We start from the raw sequence: 22,003 nt of genomic DNA, 5'->3' as shown, positions 1-22,003 counted from the left end.
CAGACACATAACAAATCCCATAACAGTTACGTGGGTTACCAACTTTTGCATGTCTTATGTTAAATATGAACACAAATCTAAAAATACAAAAAGTCATAAGGGAATGAAACAGTAAGACATGAGAAACGTCCCCCGATCAAAAAATCCATAACGCATCAGCATTGACAACCCAAAACGTAGAGTCACATTTGTAAATACTTACCTGGCAGTAAAAGTAGAAAGTGAAAAATTATATGCATTGTGGTCTGCTCCACACCCAGGCCTGATACAAACATTCATAAATAAACTGTGTCTAATTTGGTCAGACCTTTTTCATCCAATCAAGAGGTACCTTATTACATGAACCAATGCATGGGCTGTTAAATACCAGATCTGTCAGATGGGCTAAAACTGTCTCCCAGGCTTGATTCCTGCTTGGTGCTGAGCAATAGGATCTCAGCCAAGTTAAAGCTAAGCACTATCACAGATGTCTATATTTAAGCATGGGAACATTTCCACTGACTTCAGCAGAAGCACAAGCATGCATAAAAATCAGATAAGTGGGGCTCGGCAACAATCCCTCAGTTCCTCTCACACCAACCCCAGACCTCATCTTCCAATGTCTATACCACCAGAAGGTGAGGTCAAACATTAGCAACTATGGATAAAAACATTTCTGTTGTTTTCAGTTAGTGATTCTAATAATTTTAGCTCAACCAGCTATTCCTTAGCAACAGAGACATTAAAGTGACCTTGTCAACTATAATAGCAATACAAATATAAGTCCTGCCTTTAAAAAAGGTGTTGAAGGGCTCAAATCTTATTGACATTTAGAGAAATAAATAATTTCATGGAGTGCTTTAATTTAATTTATAATAACTTAGAATAAATTAACATTTCTTTACTGTGCTGCAAGACTTTGGTGTACTTATAGCTTCTGACTATGGGTATTCACAACGGTGGCAGCTTGAGTTATCTATACCTGAGCAAATTTCTCGCCAGTTAGTCTGCCTCACTTGAGAGCAGCCCCATTGCAAATCACCACTTGAGTTGCATAGAGCATGCATGCATGATGCATGATTACCTCAAGCATCAGTAGCATTTGGACTTCAAACCACAAGCCCACATATAAGTTAACTTGACTTTAAGTACCACTTCATTTAAGATGGATTTTTATGTGTGGACGAGAATTGGGTGAGGGGTAATTTTCAAACGATACGTAGAGCAAATCCAGCAGTGAAGCAGTGAACGTCTTGGATGTTTTTACAGGACCTTGTACAATGGGGTTCTCACAAACACAGAAATAAATGTCTGAAAACCACTAACTGAAAGCAAAAAGAAAGCAAAACAGAGCAAATGAGGTGCACTACTCAAGCTGAGTGAAAAGAGACAGGCAAACAGTCAACATAAATGGAAAACAATAAAATGATTTGCTTTAAAAAAAAAATTACAGTTTTAACAGTGCAGTGTTTTCCCATAAGAGACATAAACAAAATTCAAAGGAAAACACAGAGGATGGAAGTGTTCCCTTATATTTTTTCTATTTATCTCCTGAGCTGCATAGGGCCATATTTTCTGCTGGTGTAAATTAGGGTAGCATCAATCACAGGATATGAAGTTAAGCTGGTTTCTAAAGCAGAAAGTTTGGACCATACATTAGAAATTACATTACAAGAAAGAAGAGATAAACATGAAAGAACTGTGTGCTGTAAAAGCAGATATATGGAGCCATACCAAATGAGATCATATCCAGAAATGGAGTAACAGAATATTTCCCTGAGTTAACATACTACAGGGAGGCAAATGGCCTACTATGTAGCTCTAACAATTGTTATTCTTAATGGCATTTCCCCATCCAGACTTAGATGAGTTGCTGAAAGTAAGTAAGTGTTGATCACCTGTTCTTCCTCAATTAGAGACTAACAGAGCGCTCTACACATGCAATTAACGTACCCGAATAAACTCTGGGGCAGTTTGCACCAGAGTCTATGCTCCCAGGCACACCATATGCAGGGCACACCTAGAACTACAGCATGTTTAGCCAGGGTGGCGCAGCCCCAACTGGCAGGGGGGACCCCAGGGGTCAACCTGCCAGCCCACCCAGCTCAACATATTGCAGAGGGGCTGGCTGGGGCATGGTGGTGCTTCAGTGCAGAGCTAGCCAGCAGGCAGTCCCTGCACTGCAGGCCCCAGCCAGCCCCATCAGCATCTATACATGCACTGTGGCAAAGTAAATAACTGCTGTAGAATGGTACTTTTGTCCGGCAGTACTATCCTACAGTGGAGTTAATTCGTTTACTCCATTCTAATAGCACCACGTGTGTAGATGCTAATGTTTTACTGTGGAGCTAATTAGTCAACTGCAGTAAATGTCTCCTGTAGATGTACCAACAGACTTGTAAACTAGAGAAAGTTACATAAGTGAATCAACAGTGTGGTAAACCTCTCTTTATCTTCAGTATTATATTGCCCCTCACCACAGTGCCTGAGAATATTTAGCAACACCTCTGACACGTATTATTTGCATGCTACAAATAGGAAACTGAGGTATAAGATAGCTGTGCCAGAGTAAGAAACTAATCCTGGGTCTTGCAAAGTCTGCATGAGTCTCCTCGCACATGGCACGTTACCCCGGGTATGGTAGAAGAGGCTAGGGTCAGCACAAGAGACTTACCTGGGGTCCTGGGGGCCTTCTAGGGCTGCAGCAGCAGCAATCTTGCCACTCAGAGCCTAGCTGGCAGCCAGGACATGGCTCCGGTTGGTCAGGCTCTGGTTTAGGGCAACACGTGCTGCCCCCATACTGCAACAGCTGAATGTGATGTATGTTGCATGCTGCACCACATAAAATGTGGCCACACTTGTCTAGATGCAGCCAATGAGGGCAAACAGCACTTGTGCAAAGCTCCAAACACTGACACATAGCAGAGATTTACACTGAAATAAATATTTCAGTGCAAACCCTTGTATAAATAGAGTTCTAATGGAAAAGTAGTCTAATTAGTTTTCTTACTACCCAGACTTTATTTACTTCTAGCTCATATACTGAAAAAAAAATTAACAAGATATTGCTGAAGCATTACAATGCATGAGAAATTGATAGAATACATTGATTAAATATTAGTATCCTAGGAAACCTGATCATAATAACTAAGCCTAAACCACAGTGCATGGGCCAGACAATTGAACCAAGTTTTTTGTGGTTTTTGTTCACTGACTTGCTGAGTTGCAAAATGCACTCAGCCAAAGCGTGGTCTGGGCACTTATGCAAATTAGTGATATTCTGCATTATTTTTAGGGGGATTTTGTATAGCAAATGCATTTTCTTCAGGGGGAGAAGGTTAGAAAGGACACTTTGATATGTAATTTGCACATATTCCAGCATTTCTTTTAGTAATGGACAGATTTTTTTTTTAAACTAATGAGCAGACTGTACGATTAGATGGCCCATATAATTGGTTATCACTATGGGTTTAGCTGAAAACCCAAAAAGAAATCTGAACTCCAACATACAATTAATGGATTTTTCCCACAAGGGTTTGAAATTAATAAGGCTGTTACCACAGAGAAAACTCACTAATCCACTGAGATCACACTGGCAACCTGGGCAGAACTGTGATTATAGGCAGTCGTGCTTTCTTATTTGGTGTCTTCCTTCCCATTACTGAGGGTAAATTGAAATTTTTGAGAAATATATTACAAAGTAAACATGTGGGTCTCTGCGGCTACAATCTTATCAACATCTCCTCACTTCCAACAATGCTTCCTCCAGGCAATACAAAAAAATGAACGTCTGCTTTCATTGCTGTACTGTACCTTGTTCAGATATGTCTGTCTGCATTAGGGATGAATAGCATCATTGGACCTTGTAGCACCCATTTTTGCTTGTAAACATTCACCGTACTTTCTCTACTCCCTCCAGCTCATTCCCAAACACATTTTTTACTGTTCCGAGCTCCTATTCTGCTATAGGCAATCCCGTCAATGTGATACTGAAGTCTGGCTTAGAGGCATTTTCTATGCATTCAATAACTAACCTGAAGAGCATAACAAAATCCAAATTCATTAAGATCCTGATGTCTCTTTTTCTTCCCTTTGTGAAAGCTATGATGTTGCACTGTATGTTTCTAGCTTAATTTCTTTTCTTGTTCAGCAGTGCTGGCTTAGACAATATTAAAAACAAAACTACTGTAGGTAATTATTCCCAGCCCATCAACTCCCCTTATTCTAAACATTCCTCCAAAACAGATAGAGAAGTAGTTGTCTTGCTATCCCAGGAGGCTGAAGTTCTCTCTTTATCCAGACTAAAAGCACAGCTAGTAGCAATGCAAGCTTTTCACATATCACTGCATGAATGGGACCCACCCCTAAGCTTGTACAACCACCTCTTTGAGCAGATGCTAGCCAGCTCCACATTCAGTCAGCTCTTAGTCAGTCCCTTGAGATGGCTGGCAAGTATGCTATTTGTGAAGTGAATACCTGTCCATTAGAAACTGGACTGAGGCCACTTATTCATGAACTGCAAATTTCAAATGCTCCCAGGTATCTGACCTGTCGCTGAAGTCCAACAGAAAAGGGCATCCAACTCCTTCAGCCTCATCACTACCAAAGTAGAACCAGTGACATAGGGAGGAAACACTCTATTTTCTTTCACCAATTCCCTAATGCATTCAGTGCACCCAGCTCCCCGCCGCACTGTGAGATGCAGCAGTTTGAAAAACAAAACGTTTCAGGCTGGCAGAATTAACACAATGGACTCTACTGTCATGCTTGGAAAAGTGTGCATGAGGTGGCACTGTCTGATGGCAAACATATTTGTTTCCAACCTGTGAGAAGGGTGACCTGACAGAATGATTGTTCTGGGCAGCCAGCTGTAAATCCCTACCTTTTTTGCCATAAAAATACATAAATAAAACTTTACTATACATATATCAGATGGACATGTGCGACAAAATTCCCGTTTGCCTCCATTGTTTGATTGATACAGCAATGAAAAACATTAGTACTAAAAAGCACTAATATGACTTAGGAGACTAAATCCCAATTTCCAAAATGACTTAGGTACTTTAGGGAAGACACTTAAAGGTACTTAGATGCCTTGCATTGAAACCAATGTTAGGTGCTTAAAAATACCATAAGAACTCTGACTTCTAAGAATCTCAGTCATACAGGGTACTTTTTAAAGTTTATCCTTAGAATCGTAAGAGCATCCTATGGAATAACCAAAAGCATCCCACCAAAAATAAGACAGGGATTGGCAACATCCAGGCTGCAGGCCAGATCCAGCCAGATGAGCCACTGGATCCAGGCTGCAGAGCTTGGGCGCTTCGGCAGTATTCTGCCAGTGAGGGGCCTTCCTCACCCTGGTGCTTGCCAGGTGATGAAGAACTGCATTGGGACTGGGCATTTGGGAGCTGCACATAAGCTGCCACTTGCTTCTTCCCATCCCACAGCTGCGACATGGGTTCAGCTTCCAGTTACTGAGCCTCAGCATGGGTGTAGACAAAGCCCCCTGCTCTGGAGCTGACACCGATAGCCCCTTGCCCACATTGGCCCAGAGCTGGGTTGTTCTTGCACGCCACTTGGAAAGGTTGCTGGCCACTGTTACAAAACAGCTGACCACTGATGCTTTGTAAAGATTAAGATCATTAAAACTATTAAAAAATTATTACAATATAAAATAGTTTAATTTTTATTTATAATTATAAAGCAATATAAATCATATTTTGTATACTGTTGCTATAAAATATTAAAATATAAAATTCTGCCCTCTCTAGAGTAACCTGCATCTTGAATAAACTCTATAAAACAAATTAAAGAATCAGAAGCACTGGGTTATTTGTTTACTTACACACAAGCAATGCTCCTCACACAACTGCTTAGTTGAAAATAAGGTACCTTTATCATCAGGTTTCCAGATAATCCAAATTTAGAATAGGTATTGTCTCCCCATTACACAAACGGGTATTTCAGGTTCACAATTCCTTACAAAATCCTACAGCTCAGACACCTGACAGTATTAATCTGAAATAGCAACTAATGATAAATACTGACTCATCAGTCAAGATTAATTTAATCTTTTTTTCAGATACGGTGGTTACCATGGCACTCTAGGACACTAAGGTTTTCTACTGAGTTACAAAGAGCTAAATTGTCACTAGCCATAAAGTGCAACACAGAAAAGTAAATTAGTATAATGGCCCCTTTCTCCCCCTCTTTTGGCTACATATGTTGTACGTGGCAACCTGTGGTCATGGGGCAGTCTGGCTCATTAAGGGTATGTCTAAACTAGTAAGTCTCAACTGGGGTGCTGTAGCACCCTGGGGTTCCCTGAGATCCTATTAAGGGTGATGCCGTTCTCAGGCTCTATGCAAGGAGGTAAGTACTCACTCCTCCAACCAAGTGCTCCACACTTGCCCCTACCTCCCTTGCAGCCTTTGGGCGAACTGCCCCTGGATTCCAAGTGATGTCTGTTTACAGCCAACTTGTCTTAAACATCTTTATTGGGTTTGCTACAGGAGATGAATGGAGTAGAGACCATCACAAAGGACCTTACAAATGTACCCTTTTCCAGACCTGTCAGCTATATGGTGATGTCAGTATGGTAATAACATGAACATTGTCACCTTTTCTTTCTGAGTGAGTTTCTTCTCTGTTGGGGTAAATGTTTATCTGCATTTTTTTACACCTTAACTAACCCAACTGTAAAATCTTTACAGATGGTACAAGGCTGTTTGCCACCAGTCATATTTAGTCACAAGCAGCAATAAAGAAACATCTCGCAAATATCTGAACATGTTTCTGTCCTGGAACAAATATTGGTGCGGCGTCTGTCTTCATTAGAACATACAATCATTTTAGCAAATCTGCCCTAATTATCATTTATTAAAGCCCAAACAGTTCAAGCATGTTGGTATGCAAAAGTAAAAACCACATGTATTACTGCACTTTAATTGTTGTTTTTGTGGCTCATTTAGAGAGACAATATCAGGTTAAAAGAGTACATTACAATTTATCTGTGTTGTCGGAACTAAAATATTTTTATTTATATTTTCATTCATACTTAATCACCATTGATACTGGTGTTTCATATTTGTTTTTATATTTCTCTTTCTTTCTGCAATGCCACCATCTTCTCTCTACAATCCCCATTTCAAATTCTGTTACCTGAACATGGTTCTATAGAATAAATATTATCACTATTTTTTGTTTTAGAATTAAAAACAAATATTTTCATCAGATGGTCTTAAAATAAGTTTGTTTCTAAGTACTTCTAACCTCCTTCTCAGCCATGGCTATAAAAGGTCATTATGTTTAAGTGGGAAAACAAAAACAATTGATTCATCATGTTTTTTCCCCATGAGTATGTGTGCCTGCATGTGCATATACATAGATTCATGCACACTTCAGTGATGTTTATTAGAAGTGAAGAGTAGATATATCTGTGAAAGGTCCTTGTTAAAATGTTGATGGAACACCAGCACCTCTTGTGACTGTCATAAATATCACAATATTTGTTATTTAAGTTCCAACTCTGAAGTCAAGTGATCAAGTGAGAATTGCAGATGCAATTAAAAAAGGTCTACAGCTCTCTTGACTACAGAGTATATTTCAAGTGCATTCTGACATTCAGAAATCAGAAGTGAAGTGAAAAAAATACCCACTTTTCTTTTTAAAATCTCAAGATTTAGGAAGTCATAGGTCCCACACATTTTTTTTGATCCTTTGAGTTGCCAATACTTCAGGTGGCTGAGAGGCTTGTGTAAATATCTCCAACAGAACACACATGTACATTTGCAGATGAAGTTTTCAGCAAGCAAACCCAAAGTGTCCAAACATGTTTTTCCATTTGTTTAAAACAGTATAATTAGTGTCCTGTGTGTTTGTAAACTGGCAAGTTACTAAGACTAGGTACAGACCTTCCAAGAGGCCAAGGCAGAATTGATTTAAGTTACAAGGTTTTCTGTAAGCAGTGTAGTCTAAATCAGTAGCAAACAAAATACATTTCACCTTTTGGTGTGAGGGGGCAAATCTTAGACTGGGTTCTGCCATTTTCAAACCAGTCCATGTGTGCAAATTTCTGTTCTATTATGATTGGTGTATGGTTTCTGACCACTTATACTGGTAAAAGTATAATATCTATACCTGGCCTATGAGTTGTATAACAGGAATGCATCAGAAAACATATTGGTAATCTTAATCCTTGGAGAAAAGGTAAGGTCATTTTGGGCAGCTATGGGGGGGGGGGCTGAATTAATAGATTCCAATCTCCTGGATACCAAATCTGTGGGAGAGCAAGAAGTTGATGCTACATTGTACTACATACAATCATGACCCTGCTGCTTAAGAATCTGTGCCCCAGAATTGATTCTAAAAACCTCAACAATAATGTTATTTCACCATCTAAGTTAAAACCCACATTTCCTAACAAACTTCCTGTAATGATTTTACAAATTATATCCTATTTAATTAAGTGACTTGACAATGGATTAAACTTTTCAATATTTAAAATTCTTGTTCCTGACCTTGCAGTGAGAACTGAAAGCACTTTGGTAAATGGACAGGCAGGCTGCCTCGTTTCAGCATAGCCTCTCTAATTGTATTCTTTGCCAAAAGGAAGGGCAGTTAGCAACTTCTTACTACATTAACTCAAAGCATCACAACAAATATCCTGACATTTCCAGCCAGAAAATAATACTCTAAGGGTTCATCTGGCCTGGGAAATGACATGGTGTTATAACATGTGCTAACTGACATGATGTTTAATGCTTGTTTGCACTCAGTTTATACAACGACCATCACATTTTACAAATGCCTTGCCAACCCAATAACTCCACACTAACAAATGATAAATATCAGGTCGATTAACATGTATAACAACTTGATTTCATCTCCAAGTGTAAAGTGCCAGAGACACACTTGTTCTCCTCCTTAGCTAGCAACCAGAGCACACCAGCAGAACAACTCTTTCCAGATTATTTTAACCTAAATTTATATGCATATCAAAAACCAGATTATCACAGAATGTTTAAAACACAATTTCACATCCTGAAATCTTTATGCATGTTTAACTTCCACTAAATACTCTTGCTGATATAGATATACCACCACTAGCAAACCCTTTTGCATGTTGAAAAGTCCCTCATCCCTTACTACAACAACAAGAAACACTTCCTCCTTAAAAGTGTTTTGTTCTGGAATGCTGAACTTACATCTTTACAGATGACTACAATTTAGACATCATTTTAGGGCACAGAGATTTGAAATCCCCTAAAAGAAGAGGCGTAAATTCATCCTTGTGGTAACTCCAATTATTTTAACTGAATACACAAATACTACCAAGCGTTTAGCTTACTAGGAGGCTTGTAATGCTGATATAATTTTATTCACAAGTGAAGGTAACTGAGGATTGAAAAAGACATTAAAATGCAAAGCAAATAAACAACAAAAAATCAGACCTCATAGATGAAGGAAACTTAACATGTTTTGTGCTGCCATGACATTTTAAGTTACTTATTTTCCCAGAATTAAGACCATCTGGAAAAGATGGTAGGTGAAGATCACAACTGAGAGAATTCAGAACCAAGAAAAGATACCAACAAAAATCAATACAAGAGAAATTACTGCAGCATCTCCTCAATTTATTGTGATACACTTTTATATTAAGAGCCTAGTATGCGACATCTTTAAAATGTTCTGATGTCAAGGGCACAACTTGGGATTTTCATTACTCAAGTGTCTGAGATCCTAAATACAGAACCAAAGAAACTCCTGGATGCCAAGGCAAATGGAACTGAGGATGCCCGTCCCCATGCAGGAAGATCTCACCAGCTCCTAGAATTAGACCCTACACTGAAGTCTGTCTTTACATGGGCAGAACAAAGTGCCAAGGGCATAGCAAGCTGCAGGATCAAGCCCTGAGTGTTTGCAGGATCAAGCCCTGAGTGTTTACAGAACACACTTGAGGATCATTCAGATATTTTTATTTCAATGCATACTTGATCAGGAAGGCAATAGCTGTACTTGAAATTTCACTGACTTGCAGTAGAGAAAACATAAGTGTTCCCCCCGCAACCTTTCATCCACAAGTTAAATATACAATGTAAGTGAGAACCTCTGTGCACAGTCTTCTCAATGATTTCACTTTTTGACCCGAAGGCATCACCCTCTCTAGGGATGAGATGCAATTCAATCCCCCTGCTTCCCCTGCAAGCATAAGTGCTAGCCCTCTCCTAAGCAGACTGCTAATCATGTGAATGTGTGTGCTGCTATGCTTTATGATTTAGGCTTCTTCCACTGGGGACTAAGCTGAGGCCACAAAACCTGTTCAGAGCAAGGACAACCCATGCTGGGCAGACATTACTAGGTCCTGTTTTTATTTACAAAGGACCATACATTGGCCATGACATGCATGCAAAAACCCCACAGACATTAGTGGAAAATCTATGAGCAGACAGAGTATGTAACTTGAATAAACAGGTTCCTAGTATTCATGCAGCATGAACTATTGCTTTGTGTAGCATTAAGTGGATATAAACTATCTGTTATCAACGTATTTAATTTTGTGGATCTGAGCCAGTACAAAGATAAACATTCAAAGTGGAACATGTCTTCCTGATCAGATTTCGTGTGTGGGAAGTGATACCAGGTGGAAACCTGTCTTGACTGGGATACGAGGTTTCTTCTACATCTAAACTGTAACTTGGGCTTTTTAGAACCTTCAAATGTAGTAACTCCATGGCACAGCAAATCTAGGCTGAGCTTCTGCCAAATGAAAGCTTTTAAAGTAGACAAGCAATGTTAAAAGACTTGCATGTTTAAGTTTTACCACTCCGTTTCATGTTTCAGATGTACTTCAGACTTAGTCATATGTTGCTACCTTGGACCCTCTCTTCTGAGTAAACAACATTATCAAGAGGTTTTCGGTGAGAAAGGAACATATTTAATGTAGAGCTCTATATAGGGCAACTCAACTCTCTTTTCACAGTTGTGTCCTTTCTCCTATTATCACCTCTGCTATATCATCCACAGTTATGACTCCTCTACCAGATTCTAAGCTACACGAAAAAAGGTTTCTATGTAGTGTCCCAATTGCCAAACAAGCTGCTGACTGACAGTCAAAAACTTTTACATGCCCTGTAGTCACACAGGTCATCTCAACTACTCCTAATTTCACTGGTGTGACTTCCTATGTCCCTTCAGCAGCCTAAACCTGAATGAATTCCACCCAAGCCAATAGGATTAGATTTCTGGGAGATCAGAACCAGGCTCAGGACTTCAGTTAAAAAAAAAGTATTTATTCCATATGCAATATTTTAAAGCAAAAAAAAAAAGGTAAGAGAAATTCTGCTCTCTGTTATATTCCTGTAACCTCACAAAAATATTTATTCCATATACAATTTTTTTAAGTGAGAAGACAAGGTTAGAGACAAATTCTGCTCTCTGTTATATCACTCTAAGCTCACAACCACTTCAATAGGGTCACACAATGCATTGAAGAATTTGGCTATTAAACTTTATCAAGTCTATTTTGTCTACTCAACCCCTTACCCTTTTTGGAGATCTATTGCTGTGACACTTTGTAGGGATAACATCTGCTTTTAGATAAAACATGGTAAACAACTGAACCCCGTCCTATCTCTCAAGAAATAACTGTTCCAAATCCAAGAAAACATCATGAATTGATGACTACATTTTTGGGGCCTCTACTGCACTGTGAATATCTAAAACAGACTAATAAAACTCACATTTTCTAAAACCTCTCCCTTATTTGTAAAGGATCATGTAAAGGAACAAAGGAAGGTAAAAAAACCACCCGAGAAAAAGAATGTACAAGGTACTTTCACATGCCCTTTCCTTTTTTTCTCTCAGTCGTATTAAACAATTTGTGACAAAAAAAAATACAGGTCAATTAGTGTTCAGCCCATGACCCCTCGAGATGCAAACACTGGTTTGGGTTAACAATTGAGACAAAGCTACCTAAGAAAAAGAAATTTCAACACACATTTTACTAAAATACTGCATAGTGCAACCCCAGATGGAGTTAAAGTCCCTCCCACCTTGAAATCACATACTCATTTTAACCTGTTCTCTTTCTTTCCCCTTTCCTTTCTTCATTTGATGAGGTCATGTAGCTTCTCCTAAGCAAGGATTATTTTTGTGCCATAGGTTCCTGAATGCTTTTAGAACAAAAGCCTCCATAAAAAGCTATTTTCTCTATGAATAAAAAATTCAATGAATATTTTTGTTGCATCATTACCATAACTTGTCTATGGCATTTATTTGACACACACATCACATTTAGGCAAACAGCATTATGAGAAGCATTGCTACATTCAACATCAGGAGGTTTTATCAATAATGTAGTTAATAAGCAGAGGTTTTGTGGGCAACCACAGTATGTTACAGGTTATCTAAGACCATCTTGCTTTTGCTTATACTTACATCTTAAAAATTAATGAATTAAGAAATCCTCAGTGGGAATATCTGAGACACTCACATTTATCACAAATGTTACTGACTTCTGCAATCAACAATTATTCTTACTGCGTTAAATCATTTATTTTCAAAGAGGTACCAAAAAAAAGCAAATAAACCCTAAAATGAATTATAGTCAAGATAAAAATCTGCCTTAGGGATACTTTCTAGAAAACTCAATTTAAAAATACATTTACCTTCACTTTTATGCTGGTAAAAAAGAAAAGATTGGGTGATTCTGTTTGCAATTATATTACACAAGTCAATTCTATAGTCAAACATGCTGAATATCATCAGTATGTTACTTATATATATTCATGAATGGAAACAGTGTTAGGCTATTACAGTGCATTAAACAGAAGTTTTCACTAATTATATGAACCCAATTAGCCATCACTTGCTATACAGAACATGAGACCCTGAAAACTTTGAAAGCCAACTGCTTTCTAAATCACACTTTTTACAGAATCAAAATCTTGGTTTGCGTGGCAGATGTTGCTATGCATTGAAGAATAACTACTGCTATGCCAAACAAAGGAAGTGGATTCTTTCCAGCTTTGAAATTCAGAAAAAGAATATCACTATGAAAAGCTCTAGGAGGCACGGAAACAAACTGCATCACATAACATTTTATGATAGAAAATGAGATGCAGACAATGTAATTTCACTTACGTGATTCAGTTCCAAGCAATGCAAATGCAATCTTGCTGATTACATTTTAAAACAAAAGACTGAATTTGCTTATTTAGACTAGTGCATTAGACATGTGAAAATCATTACAAACCCTACTTTTAGTAGAACAAACAGAAACCACAAGTACAATGTTTTTTATCTTTAAATGTATTTGTAATTAATCTCAATAAGTAAAAATTCAGTCCATTATAGTGGGCAGAAGCAAGTCACGGAGTAACCATAATTTAATATCCACTCTGGCTGTTAATGGTGTACAGGGCTTTGTGTAGGCTATCTGCACTAAAGTGAATTTCAACAAGCCCAAATATTCAAAAATCATGCTTCAGAAGTTCCAGAAATCATGAGACTGGAATAACGATCATGCGGCTTACAAGGAATGAATTGTTGCTTTCTTTTTTAATTTGCCTTCTAGTTTCTTTTCCCCTGCTGCCAATTTGTGTTGCAAGCAGCAACTGAAGACCTTTCTACCCCACAGGCTGGATCCGGTATGTGGGGACAGGCTGCAGTGGAGGACCAATGTAGTGCATGGGATGGATGCAGCAGGGACCCTACCCAGCACATGGAGCAGGTACAGCCAGGACCTGACTTGGCCACCCAGCGACAGCTGCATGTCAATGACCCAGCTGCCCAGAAACAGCCTTGGCTTGGCCCAGCCATGTGGCAACACCCTTGGCCTGGCTTTCCTGCATAGCAACTGCACAGCCCGGCCTGGCTGCCTGCAAACATCAGGGTAGCAGTGTCATGGTACAGCCACCACTGCTTGGCAATGTTTACATGGGACTTGGAAATTTGGCAGTGGGGTGGCTACCACTCCTGACTACCAGATATCCTGAGCCATGGGGAACCCTGCAGGCCAAATATCATGGCTGCATTGGCTGGATATTGACTACCCGTGTTGTAGAATAATGCTTGCAGAATGGCTTATTTAGTCAATTTCCCCAGGGCTAGGGACAGAAGTTACACATAAACCAGTTTAAGTGATCAGAAACTGGTTTAAACCTGTAACAGAACAGAAGTTCATTGCACATAAACCAGTTGCAAAATGGCTGAGAGAAACCCGGTTGAATGTAGTAAGACTTAACAGATTCAGGCCAAACCAGTTCATGAAACGTCTATCCCAAACCTCTTCCTGGTTCAAATTAAATCAGAGCCCTCCGGGCATCCCAGCATGCTTTCCAGCCCTGGGCTGGGCTGAGCTGTGCTGTCTTCTCCAGAGAGCAGGGCTGGCCCTGGCCCTCTGCTCCCTAGCTGGAGCAGTGAGGGTTGGTTCACTGGCTTCCCCAGGCAAACCCAGGCTGGGGTCTGGGGGCCAAGAAGTGGGGTTAAAATCACCTTCCCCAAAGTGCGGAGCTGCCCTGCCCTACCCTGCTCTGCCGGCTTACTTAGTGCTGGACTACCAATCCCAATGGCACCTGGAAGCAGGAAGATGCAGTGACAAGAAACCTTGTGGAGTCCTGCTGTTCTGCTGCAGGACTGCAAATCCCACAGACCTCAGGGGCAGCAGGAAGAGTAAGTGAACACACCTCCCAGGTTGTGTTTGTAATTTTCAGTTTTTCGTTTTTCAGAGAAAAAACTATTCTTGTTCAGACGTTTATGAATTCAATATTAGTACCTCCCCCCAGGCAGAGCCCTGGTTGGGGCCTGGCCACTCCACATTGCTCCAGCAGGGATGAGGGAAAAGCCTTGGAGTGGCTGGCAGGCATGCTCCAGCACCTGCCAGCTTCTGGCCTGAGCCACTGCAGACGTGGCTGCATTTTCTGAATCAAAAGTAAATGTGTGTTCATTTGCTTATTCATTAAAACTCTACAGCCTAGGCTAACTTGCAAAGACTGAATCAGTTCAGCTTCAGGCTTTTTGACAGTCTGTACTTAGCCCAAGTGCATAAGCCCTTAGTTTTGGAACTAGTTTTTGGGACAAGATTTCCTCTGCAGTGACAAGGGCCAGAAACTGACTTTTTGATGGCTACAAGTTTCTCACGTAATCAGACCTAACAGGGTGTTTGGGCTTTATTTTTAGTTTAGTTTTTGATGGTGGCTGGGCTTTTTTTTTTATTATTCTGCCTAATGAAACCTGGTACTCATTTACACATCCATAAATTTTTTCTTCAATGTGTAAATAAGACGCTTTCAGATTTTTTACATTATCTCCATCACAACAAGGGTAGAACACATTTTGTACATGGGCTGGTAAAGTTTAATGACAGCTGGGCAGGGCGCAATAACTATTCATTACACTTCTCTCTGACTTTACTAAGCATTTTGCAAACATTAAATGACTAACACTCCTGGGAGACTGGAGTTCTATTGCCATTTTACAGATGAGGCAGAAATTAAGTGAGTTGCTGGGGGAGACACAGGAAGTCCTCCAAAGAGCAAGAAACAGCTGTTCTTACATCATCATTTCCTCTAAATGCAGCATTATGTGTGTAAGAAATGATGTTCTTTGGTTGTCTTCTTTACATTTCTACACCCAATTCTATGTAACCTGGCTATGTTACTAGTGTCACTAGTAGAACGGCATTAAGGGCCTGATCCCTTGACTTTAATACTGCAGGATCATGCTGCAAAATGACTTCATTTTGTTCCTCTCAATAAACCAGCACTTGCTTACCTTAAATTAATATAAAATGAGGCATTCAATTCTGAAATTTAGGTGACCAAACAGACACTATGAAAAACAAGCTCACAATCATCCATAACTGATATTTTTCCTCAAAGTATTCAGCCACTATGGACAATACACATACTCAATGGCTGGTTGGTAAACACCCCATCAGAACAAAAAGCTAAACTGGCAAGATAGTTTATTTGCAATGAATAATTCAGCCTGCTCCAGAAATCCTCTCAGCAGTTGATTATTTATTACAATGTACTATATAGCTCCTTGCTATGAGCTCTGTTACTAAACACACCCAATTTCCCAAAGACCATAAGGTACCTACAAACCTAAAAGAGGTTTTCAGCAGTTAGCAAGAGCAGGCCCTTCCTTCTTAAACTTCCAGCGCCAGTTAAGTTGTTGAGTCTGCTCCACAATATGGCTGTTGCACCAAACTTTGATTCAACAGTGGTATTATCCCAATGTACCCATGGCAGGAGACAGGGCTACTAAAAATGATGCTGCTGCCATCTCATGAAGAACTATATCTAACTTCTACACCTTCTCTCGGAGCCAGAAGCCCTATCTCTTTGCTGACAAGGTTATTCCCCTCTCACTCAGTGAACAGTTTTTCCTTGTGAAGAAAATAATGTACAATTGCCTCTCTCAGGTGCAAAATCACTGACCACTGTGAATTTCTCACCAGTAGAGGTAACTTTGCCATTGCTCTAATGACTCTATGACTACACTGCCTTTTCTCACCAAATATACATCTAAATGCAACTTAGCTAAACAAGAATTAGTGCATCCTTTATATTGCAACTACCTCAAATGTGACAGTTTATAGAAGATCTGACAGCCACCATTAGAAAAGCTGGTGATGTGTATGTGTATACTTAATATTACTTTTCATGCTAGCACAACTGTAACTCTCTCACACACCCCCATACACACACACACTTGCACAAGTGCACGCACAAACACACACATACACACACACACACACACACACACATAATATGATCCAGTAAGTTACTTTGCCCTTGACCTTTGCTAAATAACCATGACCATAGCATAGCATGAATCACAGACTTGCCATTCAGTTATTCTTCAGGCCAAAGAGACCTGCCAGCTGTAGCATCAGGCCTAAGACCTTAGCAAATATAGGTTTGCTTAGCCACACTCAGATCATTCAAGCCAACTATTTAGTGGACATCTAACCTTACAGGAATTTAACAAGATATCTGACTTCTGGCATCTGCCACTCACTTTTCAGCTCTCAGTCTGGTGGTAGTAGCAACAGCAATTTATTTACAGCTTTCGCTAAAATGATACAGTAGAATTAAAAAAAAACAACCTATAAATGATATAAAATAACATTACATGATATGTCATTATTGGTAAAAGCATGCACTAAAATTACACATTCTACTCATTGAAACAGAAGTAAAATCAAACACAATATATAAGACATAAAAATAAATAAAATGAAGCAACATAAAATAACAGAACAAAAAATTAAAAACGGAATTCTATTAGATTTTGGCCCTTATTTTTTGTGCAACTACCACAGATCAGTCTGATAGTAAAAATGCTATTCCAACCCAAGCATGATAGGTAGCTTGTACAGTATTTGTGAAAAACAACAAACACATGAATGCAAACAAAATTTCTGCCTTGGGATACTTATTATGATCTGCTGGCACCTAACAAGATAGCCAAGTTCTACAATAAGAGCTATACGAAGTTGTGCAATTTTTGTACCTGAAATTAACCATGGTGAATCTCTATTTACTGAATAAATCATCCTGTCATTTAAAAACCATAAACAATCTGAGCAAGGGCAAGGCAGAAGGAAGATTATCATGAAGACATGATTATTATAGTCTGGATGTATCCATTTGCTTATTTACACTGTGCTGATGGTCTATGGAGACCTGGAGGTTCATATGGCCCTAGTTCCTCCCTTGTTTCAATCTACTAAATTACATTAAGGGACTGTCACAAAACACAATAAGTGTTGTCTTTCCAAGTGAGCAATTGCAGGCAAGATGTGGAGGTGCCCAGACAAGTAAAGGTATGGACAAACAAAAAGTTACAATGAACTAAAAGGGAACAGAAATATACTGTACAGCTGCTCTGCATACTATTTGTATGTATTCTTTTACTCTAGGTCAAAAGAAAGTTTTCACCTCCTTTCATTCAGAGCTAAATTATCACAGGTTAACTTTCATTTACTGTAAGGTCACAGTGGCTATACATATACCAATGAGCAGTGGATGTATGGCAAGCCTCCAATCCCTTTCAACTTGCTGTGATTTGTTTGTTTTTCTATACCCTAACTCTCTATTAAGATATAGTATATACCAGTGGTTTTCAAACCAGTGGTTCACTGACACCTGGGGGTCTGCAGGCTATGTCTAAGTGGTCCAGAAAAGATGATTTTGATCAAAGTAAGTGAATACCTGCACCTACATTTGAAATTTCCAAAGGGATCAGCACCTCCATTCAAAAAATGTTAGGGGGCCACAAATGAAAAGAGGTTGTCTATATCACCAAAAAGCTTTAGAATTTTCATTGTATCCTCTCTCAGTGTTTTTATTGTGCTATTATGGACAAAGAAGAGAGCATAAATATTTTTGGCTTGTCAAATTTATTAGACTAAATCCGCTATAAATTCCAAACAATTTGATCTTGCATCATAGCTTTGAACCTTCCAAAAAAGCATTATATTAGGGATGGAAAAAGGTTTGTGTCTAGAATCAAAAACAGACTTTCCAATCAGAGAGTCAAAAAAGTTTTTCTCCTGTAATTTGATCTTTTCTTCCCACCTCACCAAAAAATAAGTGAATTTAGCACTGATGAAATTGAGGCAACACGAGCAGTGATTTGGACCAGCTATTCATTATGCAGCCTTCTTCACCCATTTTTCCCGAAGTCTGTAAATCCTCACCTATGGCACTATTTTGCTATTCTAGTGCTGTCTTTCTTGAGCAAAGACTGCAACTGCCACATCACTCAACCCTTTTTTCACTTTAAAGTAGTATGCAACCATATTGTACATGAAAAGTGGAGCTCTGCAGTGTTACTTTTTCAGCCTTCGTTCCTAAGATTTTTTTCACAATGGCTTGATTTTTTTCCCGAAGGATTCTTGTGACATGAATGCCGCATGAACTGCCAAACATAGGAAAGGAACATTTCAATCAACTAATACAACTAAGAATCAGACCTCCAATGTCCGATGGCCAGATGTTATTTCATGCCCTGCTAGTAACCCTACAGCATGACTATCATTGCTACTTCTTATCTTATTGCCATCTGAAACATCTTCTGCCATGGTCAGACAAAAAAAAAGTCAGACTAGAATAAGATATTACAGAACTATTTCTTCCTCCGTCATTTTCACTAAACTCCTAATGCAATCATCACTCTAAAGTCAGATAATTTAGAGATTACTGGTTTTCTGCTTAATTAAATAAAGGAAGTTACAAATAAAACTACCAGAAAGTGGCAAACTACCATATAATCACAAAGACATCCCTGGGTGTAACCATCTGTTCCATGCAACAGGTGAGAATTAATTGGAAGATACCCAGTGACTTTTTATTCCTTTTTTTAGCATCAGAAATAAACATGAGCCAAATTCTATTCTCAATTACACCCTTGTATATGGAGTAATAAGCAGGGTTTCTGTTTTTCTCTCTGTAAAAATAGCAGCTTCTCTAAAAAAAACATGCAAATTCTCTGATTTAAAACCCCCAAATCCATGTTTTTCTGTGAATAAAATGAAATGCTACTATATATACAGGTATCAGTTGAACACTGTATTATACTGATATATTTACAATGTTGAAGCAATTTGGAAGCCTGCCAGTGCCTCAATTGCTATAATAAAATTAATTCTAAATAACTATACATTTTGGCATTTGACTTTGCACTTTTTATCATGGAAAGTCAGTCTCCCTGCCTCCTTCACTTACCAGGATGTGTGCCCAGCTGCAGCTGCCCCCTGCCACTGCTTTGTGGGGCTAAGCAGCCCTGATATGCTGGTGCCCTGCCCATGCCATTGCCCCTCACTCCCAGGCTACACAACCCCCCTGGCTCTGCCAGTGCCCCTCACTCCAAACCCACAAACCCCTTGTCCAGCCAGTGCCCCTCACTAAGGACCTACAGCCCCCCACCACTGCCAGTGCTCTTCACTCCTGACCCACAGCTCCCTGGCCCTGCTGGTACCCTTCACTCCCAACTGAAGTCACCTGGCATGGCTAGTGCCCCTCACTCCCCAACCACAGCCCCCCCATGCCCCCCCAACTGCCAGGGTTATGGGGTGAAGGACCAGGGTCTGCAGAATCCTGCCTTGCCCAGCAATGCCCGAGCCTTGGCTGCCACCCATGGAAGCAGGTGGCTATTGCATTGGAGTGGAGTGTGGAGCCCTGCTCCTCCTCCCTCATGGATGGCACAGCTGGAGCAGAGCCCTTCGCTGGGGTGGATAGATGCAGGCTGCCCACTGCAGGGTGGGGCTCCCCACCCTGCTGCCCTGCCCTCAGGGCCTCTGAAGCCCAGGGGCAGAACCCGGTGCAGCAGGGCAGAGCCACGTAGAGACATGGTGCTACCACTAGGAGTCCCACACCACCACGACAAGGCGCCCCCCACCCACCTGGCAGCAGCAGGGGTGGCAGCATGGAGTCATGCCCACTTCTGCTGCCAAGCAGGCAGGGGGCACCTCACTATGGTGATGCAGGGCCCCTAGTGGAGGCAACAAGCCTCCCCACTCTGCTCTGCCTTGCCATGCCCAGTCCCACTTACTGGGCTGCAGAGGTCTGGTGGAAGGGAAGCAGAGCAGGGAGCCCGAGCCCACAGTGACCAGCCCGCATCCACCCCCACCCAATGCACAAGTGTGTGGGGGGGGGGCACATGCCCCTCCTGGGAGTGAGCACAATGGTGGGGATCCAGCTCCCCCACCCTCCCTAGCTCTGTCCTGCTTCCCACTTGGGTCCTTGACCATGCATTCCTGAACTGGGCCCAGGCCCCAAACCCCAGGCCCCACACCGCCCTGGCTAGGCAGTGCCCCCAGGCCCTGCCCTGCCAACACCCTCCCTCCCTCACTATGCAGAGTCTCAATCACCCACCCAACCCAGATTTACCTGCAGGGAGCTGGAGAGCTACTCTCATGCTGCCTGGCTGCCACATGCATGTGTGCATGCACACATGCACATGGCACCCCCTGCCTGATCGCCCTTCTGCCGCTCCCCCCAGCCCCTTGCAGGCTGGAACTCCTGCCCCCTGTGTTTTTCTCCTTAAAATGAGAAAATTCAGGTTTTACCATGTTTTTCTGTGGCGAACAGAAAACCAAGACCCCTGATAACAAGTTATGAGATAAGCAAGTTATATGTAAATTAACATAATTAAAGTTATTGGGAGTTTTTGACTTTGATGATTTTGTTAAAATATGAACAAGTCCAGACCAGAAACTTGTTGCTGATGTAGGAATGTTGATTACAAGGTATACAATATGTTTTGTTTTCTGCAATACTTCTTTAATAGCAAAAGCTCCAAGTGATATTAGTATATAAGTGAGCCACTAAGGCTCACTGTACTGGTATAAACATATCAGCAAAGCAATTTTTGGCCAGTATAAACTATGTCTTCAGGAGGAAGATTTTTTGATATGGTTATATCTTTACAGTTATACCAACAAATCTGTTCTAGTGCATACAAGATCTATGTTCAGCCTGAACATCTTCTCCCACAGGAAAACTGGAGGAGGGTGACAAAGAAGAAATTATGATTAGTTTCTCAACAAGTTCAACAGGTGGTGAGGGCATCTGTTTCCAGGCCACATGCCACTAGTGCCATTCCTCGTCCCCCACCACATCTACCCAGCTCAGCTTCAGTGGACCATGCTGACAGCCTGCAGCTCTCTAAGAGCTCTTACTACACAAAGCACCTAGTAGAAAAAGTATTACTGCCCAGGCTGTCTCATCTTTCTATTTGAAACTGGATGTTTCTTTCCAACCTTTTAATTGATGGCTTGTGATGTCATTCATTGTGTCAGAAAAAAAGAGGGTTTCTGCCATTTAGATCTCCCTCAGCCTTCTGGCAATATCCTATGCCCAGAGCAGCCAGTATCAAAACAGACATTGATTTCAACAGGCACCCAGTAAAGCCTTGAGAATGTAGTAATAACCTTGCATGATTCACTGAGCTTTAAAACTGGTGGAAAATCCTTTTTCCTTGTTTTAATTTTACCAAAGATTTACAT

The 22,003-nt window shown here is 40.5% G+C and overlaps 1 protein-coding gene across 5 annotated transcripts in view; it reads right to left on the bottom strand.

Annotated features, from left to right (window-relative positions):
* MPPED2 (metallophosphoesterase domain containing 2) overlaps nucleotides 1-22,003 on the bottom strand; it is a 148,669-nt gene that overhangs the window by 98,794 nt on the left and 27,872 nt on the right. The window lies entirely within an intron of this gene.

This window comes from Crocodylus siamensis, chromosome 2 (assembly GCF_052110815.1).
Source record: "Crocodylus siamensis isolate JL-2025a chromosome 2, ASM5211081v1, whole genome shotgun sequence".
Lineage (NCBI taxonomy): Eukaryota > Metazoa > Chordata > Crocodylia > Crocodylidae > Crocodylus > Crocodylus siamensis.
The sequence above is the reverse complement of the archived record's forward strand: the minus strand, read 5'-3'. Positions and strand labels throughout refer to the sequence as shown.